This window comes from Salvia splendens, unplaced genomic scaffold, assembly GCF_004379255.2.
Source record: "Salvia splendens isolate huo1 unplaced genomic scaffold, SspV2 ctg930, whole genome shotgun sequence".
NCBI lineage: Eukaryota > Viridiplantae > Streptophyta > Magnoliopsida > Lamiales > Lamiaceae > Salvia > Salvia splendens.
Window position 1 is genome coordinate 11,787 of NW_024599618.1, and position 12,179 is coordinate 23,965.

Sequence of the window (12,179 nt, forward strand, 5' to 3'; positions counted from 1 at the left end):
ATCATCCCCCGAAGGCGGTCGAGGTGGAGTAGGAGTCGGAAGGCCAAGTTGTGCATATGCACAATTCCGTTCCACCAGGCCGCGTATTGGGAGGGCGAGAAGCGGGAAGTGTCCGCCATTGTGGCGGTAATGTACACCGCCATAAGGGTGTTCAAGCCTCCCCCCGAGCCCGCCTGGCTTGATTCACCTCGGCACTTCCTCGCTCTAGCCGCCTTCGCAACCTTCGTCCCTTACGACCGACGGCTGGATCCCCCGTCATCGCCGGCCGTACCCGCAAACTCCTGCGGTGCACCCTCTTGTCCGCCGCTGCTCTCACCGGTGTCACGAGACGAGTATTGGTCACTCGCCGTGTGCTTCGTGCGCTTTGAGGTTGAGCCCGAGCTGGAGCGGACACCGCCAGCCCACCTTTCCTCTTCCTTGACGATCTACCAAATATTAACATATTTGAATTGTTTACCGGTGTCCTGGCTGTAGACGCGCAAAGCCGCCCTCAGAATGTCGGCTCCCGAAGCTCCGCTTTGGTAGTGCGCCGCTTCGGTCGAGTAGATGTCGCAGAATTTTTTGACCTGTTTGTCGACTCGGCCAAAGTGAGAGCGGAGCATCTTATATGTGCGCTTCCGGGACCCTTTCGGCTTAATCTGGTGGTAGATCTCGGTGACCTTTTCCCAGAAGCACTTGTTGGGTTGTTGATTCCCGACGATGGGATCGTACGAGACGGTGATCCAGGCGTTGTACACCGTCATCGTTTCGTTGTTGCTGTACGGATGCCGGCCTAGATCCTCCTCTTCTTCCACCTCCTCGCCCGCCTCGGCCTCCTCCCCCGCCTCGGCCTACTCCCAGAGTGGATTCAGCGGGGAAATCCTCCCGAATCTGGGATAATCCCTGCGAATACCGCGGGGCGGAGGGACGAGCGTATGCATCCACGTCAAAAGTGGGTGGTTGGTACCCACCCGACGTCGCCGAACCCGCCGTGCCCGGCGTCGACGAACTGGAACCACCCAGTGTGTTGTACATGGTCTCCCAATCGTTAAACATGTTGAGATCCCACCCGCCGGAGCCGCCACCGCCGAAGTTGCCGTCGCCGGACATTTTTTGATGAGATGTTAGATGAAAATTGGAAAGGAAATGAAGTTGATTTAGGAAGAGTAGATGTGTAGTTGTGTGTGAAGTGAGGATGAATTAGGAGTATTTATAGAGTAAAAAAATAAAAAATAATAAAAAAAGAAAAAAACGGATATAAATAAACGGTAATATTACCGTTTAAAAAATTTTACTTTTTATTTTTTTAAAAAAAATCAAATTTTGTAAAAAAAGATTTATTGCGTCAGCACGTGACGACGCCCACTCGCGGGCCGGCGAGTGGGCATCACGCACGACGCAGGGCGCGCCACATCACCGAAGCGCGTGGCATGACAGCCCGTCTCGCGTCTCGCGACGATGGGTTACCGGACGGCACGGCGACGGGCTGGGGACGGAACGCATCGCTGCAACTCGTTCTGCGGCGATTTCGTCCCTCCGGAACGAAACGCGGGCCGACGACAGAACGCGTTGTGGATGCTCTTAAAGCCAAAATTCAAACCCACTAAACCTTGAAAGAATTTATATATTTATTTTATTCTTTCTCAAAGGCACTTCCATTGTTAATGCTTTTATAGCCAAAATTCAAACCCACCAAACCATGCAACAACAAATGACATTGTAAGATTTAATTATTTATTTTATTCTTTCTCTAGCTAGACTATTCTACACAAATTCATTTTGAATGGAAAATTTCTCCATCTAATCCAAACATTGTACATAACTTTATAGCTTAGGGAAGAAAATAGATTAAGTTAACTACAAGAGTTTTCTATTAATATTTCATTGCCTACACACAAATCCATGCCTTAGGCTATTAATATATATGTACTTAGAGCATGCGCAGCGGTGGCGTCCGTCGCCACCGCCGTCCGCGCCGCTGGCACGGACGCCATCCGCCGCCGCTGCGCTCGCGCCGCTGGCACGGCGCTGCTCGATGTATCGAGCACGTCCGTGCCAGCAGACGCACACGTGGCGGCACGGGATTGGGCAACGGCGTAGCCGTTGCATTCAAACTTTTTTTTAAAAAATCGGTATTTAATTATAAATAATGCTAAAAAAAAAATATTTTGCAAATCCCAAAAATATGGCCGTTTTTTCCCGTTTTTTCTGAATTTTTTTGATTTTTTTTGATTTTTTTTTCCCAAAATCATCTATAAATACACACACTCATCACTCATTTATCACATCAATTCATCTCTCATTCATAATTCTTATACAAACTATCAACACATTCAACCTTCACTCAAAACATCAAATGGATTTCACTCATCTCATGGCGGAAGCGGAGCGCGAAGAACAAGAATACTACGAACAACATCGTGCCGCTTACGAAGCATATGTCGTGGCGAATACCCCCCGCTCATCCTCCTCAACGCACTAGATCAAATCGCCGCTACATCCATCGTGACCGGGAGGGAGCCCACGAAAGGCTCGTTGCCGACTACTTTGCCGACCATCCGCGGTTTCCGGCAGATTACTTCAGGCGACGTTTTCGCATGTCAAAGCGCTTGTTCATGCGAATTGTCAACACATTGTCCGCACGTGTTGAATACTTTCAAACAGGTGTAGATGCAGCCGGCCGGCAAAGTATCACGGCGTTGCAGAAGTGTACGTGTGCCATCCGACAACTCGCTACTGGGCAAACGGCCGACATCTTCGATGAGTATTTGCATATCGGTGAGTCCACTGGAATCCTTTGTTTAAAGAATTTTTGCGAGGGCGTTCGTTCTGCTTTTGGGATGAATTCCTTCGGGCACCCACCACCGATGATTGCCAACGGTTGCTTCGTCTTCACGAATCAGTCCATGGCTTTCCCGGAATGCTTGGCAGCATTGACTGCATGCATTGGAGGTGGAAGAATTGCCCGACTGCTTGGAGGGGGCAACACTTAAGCGGTCACAAAGGCGGCGGCCCAACACTTATCCTTGAGGCGGTCGCCGACTATCGCCTATGGATTTGGCATGCATATTTCGGCGTTGCCGAATCCAACAACGACTTGAACGTGCTCTATTCTTCACCACTCTTCAATGATGTGATGAATGGTGTAGCACCGACGATCGACTTCACCATCAACGGAAATACATACCGCATGGGTTACTATCTCGCCGATGGTATCTACCCAAGGTGGTCGACGTTCGTGAAGACGCTCCACAACCCGCACGGCCCGAGACGGGTTCTTTTTGCGCAGCGTCAAGAGTCAGCGCGGAAGGACGTCGAAAGAGCCTTCGGGGTCCTTCAAGCTCGATTCAACATTGTGAAGGCCCGGCTCGGCTGTGGTACGTGAATAATATCGCCGACATCATGTTCACGTGTATTATATTACACAACATGATTATAGCCGACGAAGGGCCGAGGGCGGCTAGCTTCTACGACGAGGACGAAGCCGGAAGCTCAACAGCGAGGTCTCCCCCACGCCGAGGCGAGCATACGACGGTTGGCCAGAAGATCGAGACAAGACACACAATGCGCGATACTCGAATCCACAATCAACTACAAGAAGACCTAATCAACCACATGTGGGCGAAATTCGGCAACGAGTAGTGGTTTTTTTAATTTTTAAGATTTTAATTATGTAATTTTTAATTTTTAGGATTTAATTATGTAATTTTTCATTTTAGGATTTTAATTATGTAATGTTTAATTTTATTTGTCATTTGTAATATTTATTGTGGTTTTTAAATGAATTTTAATATTATGGAAATGTTATTGTTTAATTGAATTTTAAATTAATTGTGCTCGTCCTTGCGGAAGAGCACAGTTGTGGGTGTTGTGCTCTTGCCAGAGAGCAGGCATGAATAGTACCGCCCGGGCCCACAACCGTGCCGCTGGCAAGAGCACGGTTGTGGATGCTCTTAGCTTCTTCGTTTCTTTTATCTCCACTAATATTAATAATGTCAACTAACTAAACAGCTAAACTTATACATTTAAATTTTTCTAACTATTTACGATTTAGCTTTCAATAATTTTTCTATTGAAATATTAAATTTCATCCAAGTTTACTTTTGGAGTGTTATATATGTCCGCGTTTTAATTGTGATCCAAAAAATAGTATTATGAGCAATTCATATATTGATGATACTATGTCAAGTCCATACTTTTGAGGGCATCAGCAGTGGGGCGCCCTAAGACCATCCACAATGCCGCCCAGCCGACCGCACAGCCGAGCGCCGGCGCTGGGCGGTCTATTGCAGTCGCCCAGCGGGCGAATGGAGAGAGAAACCGCGCGGCGCTGGGCGGTCTATTGCAGCGCCCGGATCGCCCAGCGCACCGCCTAGCGAAATTAAAATTTTTTTTTCCCGAAACACTATATATACGCGCTTTGCTTGTCATTTTCATTCGCACCACTTGTTTTAACGAGTACTCTCTCTATCTTAATTTCTGTACAAGATCAACAAGGGAAATGGATCTCAACAACGTGCCTAGTTCCGGGAGTAGCGGGTCACAAACTCCGTCGATCCCCGTGGGAAGTGGATGGGGTCAGATGCCCGGGTACTACAACATGTACCCGTGGCAACAGATGTTTTCCGGGATGCCAACGGGGGGGAGTCCGCCGGGGGGGTTTCTGGCGATACCGGGGTGGGCACCAACGGGATGGGCACCCGGGATGCAGATGATTCCCGGGGGGGTACCGCCGACACAGGGGACTCCGGGGGTCGTATCGGCTACACAGTGACTTCTGGGGGGTCCCGGCGACGGCGGGGGATGTCTATCGCCCCAGTTTTAATTTTTCGACTGGTTCATCGCACACATCGACCCAAACGCCCTTGGGGTTTGATAGTTTCTCCTTAGATGACTTGGTGTTTGATACTCCCGGAGCTCCGGAAGGCGTGGGCAGAGCGGGGACGTGGCCCCAAAGAAGAAGGGCAAGAAGAAGGTCGGCGAGTCGTCGCAGCCGGTTGAGGAGGAGTACGGAGGAGAGTGGACGGACGAGGAGAACGTCGCGCTCTGCAAGGCGTGGTGAGTGTTTGCAACGATCCTCTCGTTTCGAACGAGCAGAGGATCGTCAACATGTGGGCAAGATAGCAGCAGCCTACAAGAGATTTTGCCCGAGGGGAGCCACGCAACGGGGAGGATTGCCGGAAGGCCTGGAACCGAATCAGGGTGCGGTCTCCCAATTTTCGGTTTGTACACCAACGCACTCCGCATGATGAGCAGTGGCCAAACGGAGGAGGACTGCGGAGAATAGCTGAGAAAGCCTTCCCACTGAAGGGGGTATACAAGGACTTCACCTACTGGAACTGCTATCTTGTGCTGAACGAGTCCGAGAAGTTCCGAGTAGGTGTCGACTCTGGCTGGCCGAAGAAGCAACGACTGAACTACACCGGTGATTTCAGCGGCAGCAGCGGTGGTTCCCACGACCTCTCCGAGACGACGCAGGAGTTCCCCACGCCGCGTTCGGTCGGTGGCCGACCTCACCCGATGGGGCGCAAGCGCGCTCAGCGGGAGGCGAAGGGGAATGCCGGGGCTTCCCAGGAGGTCCAGTCGGCATCCCCCCTTGGCCAATCCACCGAGGATCTCAAATTCTTCGCTCGACCCCAAACGCGCGCTCAGTTGATCAAGACGATGGCCGAATGGCGGGTGGCGACGGATCCCGTGGAGAAGAGCGTGCTTGCTCATGAGCCTGCAGGACGAGTTGGAGGCGGCACGGAGGGAGACCGGCGGCGGCGGCGGCGGTGATGGCGGCGGCTATGGTGGCGACAGCGACGGAGGCGGCGACGACGGAGACGAGGAGTGAATTGGCACTCCTTTTTATTATTGTATTTTTTTAAATTAATGTATTTTTTAAATTATTGTACTTTTTAAATTTTAATATTATTATTAAACTTTCCCGTATATGTCTCGTAAATAAATTTCGTATATTGTGTGATTGTTAATTATTTCATTTGTATATATTTGTTAATAGTGATGTGGATATTATGTGGCTAGGCTATGGCTGGGCTATTTGCTTGTTTTGATGATGTGGCAGGAGGATTTTTAGTGCTGATGATGTGGCAGTGGCTGGGCTATTGCTGGGCTATTCATATTGTGGATGGTCTAAAGCGCGCCCTATGGCGCGCCACGTCATCAGTTTTATCCTCCTTCCCCTCCACTTGCAGTGTGGCGCCCTATGGCGCGCCACATCATCATTTTATTGTATTGTTTAATTAATTTAAATGTTTTCAAATAACAAGTAACGAGTAAATAAAAAAACGTCTAAATAACAAATGGCGACGCATTAATAAAAAAAGTTACACCATTCAACTTACAAAAAAAAAACAACTAAGTCGGTGCAATTCCCAACTTCCGACGCAGCTCATCGATTAACGCCTGGAGATATTCGGCTTCGTCGGGGTCGGTACACTTCTTGAGGGCCTTGTGCGTCTGCAATAAACGTCCTCGCCATCGACGCTGTTGCCAACGACTCAAACGCGGTGCCGTTTGGGTCGGGAGTATTTCCGGGAACGGAGATGGGTTGCAGCGTCGAGGATGAGGTCTCGGCGCCTTCCCCTGGCCTTCCCAGCCTTGACGCCGGCGGATGCCGGGAGGACACCGGTGTGCCGGACTCCCTTCATCCACGTACGTCCGTTGAGGTCAACCGGGTGATTGCCGCTGCCGCTGCTCGTGTAATCACCAGCTTCGGTGGTCTTCGTCCTCTTCGGCGCACCAGTGTGCAGAATTCCACCTTTGAACTTCTGCTTGTCCCTCAAGAGCGCGCAGATGGCCTCGTGCTTGAAGTCGCCGTACATCGACCGGTACGACAACAGCGCTTTAGCGCGCACGTCGCTCAAGCTCTCGCCGCTCCCCTGTGCCCGCGTGAACTTCTCGAACTCCGCCGCGTACAAGTTAACTTGCTTCTTCACTTGATCCCAGTGCTTGCGGAGTTGCTCACGTTTGCGCCTTACGCGGTCGGCGGCTTGGCCTCATTGTAGAGGCCGGCGATGCGCTCCCAGTACGCGCCCTGCCTCTGGTTGTTCGCGAAAATCGGGTCTTCCGATATATCTACCCAACACCGGGCCAAAATGAGGGTTTCGTCGTCGGTGTAGTTCGTACGGCCGAGGGCGTACTCATCGCAATTTCCGGGAGGCGACAACTTCTGCGCCCGCTGCCGGTTCCGCTTCTTTTTGGCTGGGGCGGAAGCGGTCGCGGCGAGTTCGGGATCGGCCGCTGCGGCGTCACGGAGGGAGGGAGCGCTTGGTCAGTTTGGAGACGGCTCCATGTCAGACAACCCGTACGATTCCGTACTGAAATCGGGGTCGTACTAGGTGTCGGCGTCGAACGAACGATATTCGCGGGGTTCTGTTACCCGCCAACGCGCCTCTCCGCTTAAACATAGGACTATTGGGACTTAAATCCATTTCCGTAGTAATTATGTAAATGTAATAAGTTTCGAAAGTGAAATCGTGAAATGAAATTACAAATGAACTCTATTTATAAAAAAACGAAACCGCGTGTCATCGTCCGCGTCAATCGTCTGCGTAGCCCACAGTGGGCCGGACGATGGCGCGGACGATGGCCTATCGTTCGCGGCCTTTGTCCGCGTAGGCCGCAATGGGGCGGACGATGACGCGGACGATGGGCATCGTCCGCGCTATACTCCGCGCTCTTAGTATAGGGCACGACGATCGTCCGCGGCCTATGTCACGCACCCGCAATGGATCGGACGATGCCTGCCATCGTGCGTGCCATCGTCCGCCCCATTGCGGATGGCCTGAGTTGTTTGTAAAGCAGTTGATGTATTGTATAGACAAATTTCGATTTAATCTATATATATAATATATATATATTTATAAATCTAAAAATTAGATTAATAAATCCTCTAGATTTTAAACAAGTAAAATATTATCGATGCATCCAAGTTCCTAAGAACACAAACATTTCTAATAGACTAATATAGCAATAGATATGAGAAGTAACCAACAGACTTGTCGATCAATTCAAAATTAATAAAGAACGTGTTATTGGTTGATTGATGGGCATCATTAACTCAATTAAAGTGTTACCCACAACATTAAAAACAACGGTAAAGCACACATCAAGCGGTATAAAAGTAACAATTTATTTTATTTTATAAAAGAACAAACATTTACAATTCGCAAGGGGAAATTTTTTGTGTGGTCTGGTTCGACTTGGTTTCACCAGACATTTTCCAAATTTAAAGTTGAGAAGACAGACTATATTTCTGTTACCTATAATTGTGGACTAATTAGTATATGATGGTGGAGTAATAATTAATGTAATTGAAAAGAGAAATGATTTGATTTCAACTTTCAGAGAGGTTGTTGATCTCCATTCAAGCCTAACTTCAGCGGACCCCACAAAATGCTGAGGTGGCTTGCGGAAGGAAACGATGTGGACTGGTGACCATAAACGCCGTTGACGCGCTCCGACAGCCTTATCTCGTCCATCTTCAGCTCACTCAGCCTCTGCACGTACTCCTCTGCGTGCACTAGATCCCACACCACTCCCACCACCTGGCTTCAACACCCTCACCAACTCCCCAGTACCCTCATCCTCTCCGCCGGCGGCCGCCGTCTTTGCCCCGAACTCCTTCCCCACCTTGTGACGACGAACGCCGCTGACACCACCACGTCGAAAGTAACTGTCGCTGAACGAAGTGTCCGTCCGCGATCTCCCGGCCTACATCCACATTTTATTAATTAGACCATATCAAACTACTTTTACGTTAACTTTCACAACAAATATCTTGTCAATAAATGATTTCATTCCAACTATTTATATTAAAATCAAATTTAAAACTAATACTATTCTCTATATTATTCATTTTTTTACTCATAAATTTAAAAAAGTTTTAAATTTTATTTTTTCACTCATAAAATTTAAAATGGAATTAGTTTTATATTACCATTGGAGCTAATTTAATACTCATTTTAGTTTTAATGTAACATTCGAGATCGTCTTAGTACTTAATACTTTCTCTGTCCAATAAAAATAGACTAATTAGGATGACACAAGTTTTAATATATAATTAGTAAAGTAAGAGACAATCAGAAAAATGTTTGAAAATAACTGATGATGGAGCCTATAATAATAAAATAAAAAAAGAATAAGATAAATATTTTTATAAAAGGATAATTTTGAAATAATATAGTTGATGGTGGAGCCTATAAATAATAAAATAAAAAAGAATAAGAAAAAAGATTTTTATAAAAGGATATGTACTATTTCTATAAGAAACAAAAAAAGAATATTCGGGCTATTTCTATGAGAGGGACGACAAAAGAAAATTCGGCAGAAAGTAGAAATTTAAAGGATATAACAGATATTACCACTTTACCACTGAGCCAACTCACCGGCAAGTGACGTATTCCTGGACGCCCTCGAGGCCGGCGGTCCGGAGGGTGTGGTTGGGGATGAGAACGCCGGTTTGGGCCTCTGAGCGGGCCGGGCTGAGCCGACGAACGTGGCCGGAGGATCCGGATTTCTTGAGCTGGAGGGCGACGGCGTTGAGGAGGATGCCGCGCCGCAGCCGAGGTCGAGGGCGTGGCGGACGGAGGACCAGTCCGGGACGGAGGAGACGATGCGCTGCGACATCTCCCAGTGGAGCCGACGGCGGAGTAGAGGAAGTTGGCGGCGGCGAAGAGGAGGCACACGGCGGAGAGCGCCGCGTGACGGAGCCGGTGAATCCGGCGGGCGAATCGGGCGGCGGCGGGGCCCGGGAAGAAGTGCTGGCGCTGGAGGAGCACGCAGATTGGCTCGAAGTTAGAGGAGGAAGACGACGGAGAGCGCCGCGAAGCCGACCGCGTTGATGAGGAGGAAGAGCGGCGTCTGCCAGTCGTCGACGCCGTAGATCGCGTAGATCTGAGTCCAATCCCTGCCGGTTTTCCCCATCTCAGTTTCAATCAATTGGCCATCCCGTTGCTTGCCAAATTCAGCAGCACTCAATTTCAATTTCAGATTTCAGATCCAAACAAGGAGAGATTTATATTTTATTAGATTTTAGATTTTAGATTTTAGAGAGAGAACAAGTGAGAGTGTGCAGTGATGGAGAGGGAGGAATGATGAAAGCGGAAAATGGTGGGATTGGGGGATTCTTATAGTGAAAGGGAAAGGGATTGTTGAAACTCTATTCTCTGAATACGCGAACAAGATTTATTCAAAATTGGAAAGGGAGTTTCAAATTTCTGTTGGTAACAAACGTAATTACACAATCCCTCCATTTCACTATAATTGAGACAGAACTTTTGAGCACATGGATGTTGGATGTGTTAAATAAATAGTTAAAAAAGTAAGAGAGAGGAAAATATAGAGAGAATAAAGTATAAAGTGAATAAAATAGAGAGAATAAATTAAGAGAAAGTAAAGTAAGAAAGAGAAAAAAAGTTATCATATATGGAAATGACTCAACAATGAAGAAACTTCCCGAAATAGAAAAATGACTCAACTATAATGAAACGGAGGGAATATGTTCAAAACACTCTCTGTGTGTGTGGGTGCGTGTTTTTTAGGTTAATTACTCTAGTGAAATTGTTTTGTTGGACTGTCAACTCTGATTTGGGACGGCATATTCTATTCTGCTATATCTCATTTTCTTTTTATGCATGCCGTTTTAAAACTAAACTCACTTTTAAGTATTCTATGAATACCAGTATCATAATTCGACATTTCATTATATAATTTCATTACCTTTTGTGTAAATATTTTTATTACATAAATAAATTATTTCTAAACTAATAATAAATGATGGAAAATAGAAAATAATATTATTCAAATGTTATTAATATACTATAGGTAGTAGTAATATTTATCAAAAAGTTACACGTAACTATAAAGAAATAGAAAATTATGTACATGTACAATTTATGTACATTTATCTGTGTCTAGCGTATTCCATAGTATTACAATGTACTCGTTGATGCAAGGAGGGGCGGATCTACACTCATTGAAAGAGAGTCAATTGCCCCACCTCATATTTTCATATTCATGCATATATTATATATTATACCATTTATTTCATTCAATTTCTCACTAAATATTCCTCCTCAAATTCTTAAAATTTCCTCATACGTAAATTTGCCCCTCTCTCTACATATTTTTAGCTCCGCCTCTGGATGCAGAGCGCACACTTCATGGGTTGTGGCATAGAAAGAGTATTAGTAAAACCTAATCGGTCGAGAAAAAATAGCACTTTGTTACTTCAACTAAAAATGTAACCCCATATTCTTTCCCCTCTTAAAGATGGTAATCGAGAGAGGTAGAGAAATATTGGTTAGACATTTGAAAGGATAAAGTGTATAGAGAAATATTCAATGTTTATTTTTTGTTGTACTCTCCAAATGTTCATTACCCTAGTATTTATAGGGTGAATGAGAAAGTTCTAGTACATCAATAAATGGGATTGGAACTCTACAACACTTAGGAACTCTACACTACTTAGGAACTCTCCATAATGAATGTGGGCGGCATATTAATGTGGTCTTCTTTTCCAACACTCCCCCTCAAGTTGAGTAACGGTATCCCCGATACTCAACTTGCCAAGGAATTCTTTGAATTTTGTAGGACTCAACGCCTTGGTGAGAATGTCTGCCAGTTGTTCCTCGGATCGGACAAATGGGAACTCGATAATCCCGCTTTCAAGTTTTTCTTTGATAAAGTGACGATCGACTTCAACATGTTTGGTCCTATCATGCTGTACGGGATTTTCTGAAATGCTAATTGCAGCTTTATTGTCACAGAAAAGTTGACTTCTCCTTGTCGGTGGGAATCCAATTTCTGTTAATAATCTTCGAAGCCAGAGTATCTCCATAAGACCGCTTCTGATCCCTCGGAATTCAGCTTCCGCACTTGACAAGGCAACCACTTTCTGCTTCTTGCTCCTCCAAGTGACTAAATTACCCCCAACAAAGGTAAAATATCCTCCAGTTGATTTTCTATCAACTGGATTGCTTGCCCAATCTGCATCGGTGTACCCATCAATTTCCAAATCTTCTTTTTTTCTCTAGGAATATCCCATAACTGGAGGTTCCTTTTAAATATCTTACAATTCTCATGACAGCATCCATGTGATCTTCTTGAGGCTGATGCATGAATTGACTAACCATTCCAACGGCATATGCGATGTCGGGCATCGTATGAGAGAGGTAGATAAGCTTTCCTACTAG

The 12,179-nt window shown here is 46.5% G+C and overlaps 1 pseudogene; it reads right to left on the reverse strand.

Moving 5' to 3' along the window:
• Positions 1 to 8,325: 8,325 nt before the first annotated feature.
• On the reverse strand, positions 8,326 to 10,205 carry LOC121791832 (annotated as a pseudogene).
• Between the last annotated feature and the right edge of the window lie 1,974 nt (positions 10,206 to 12,179).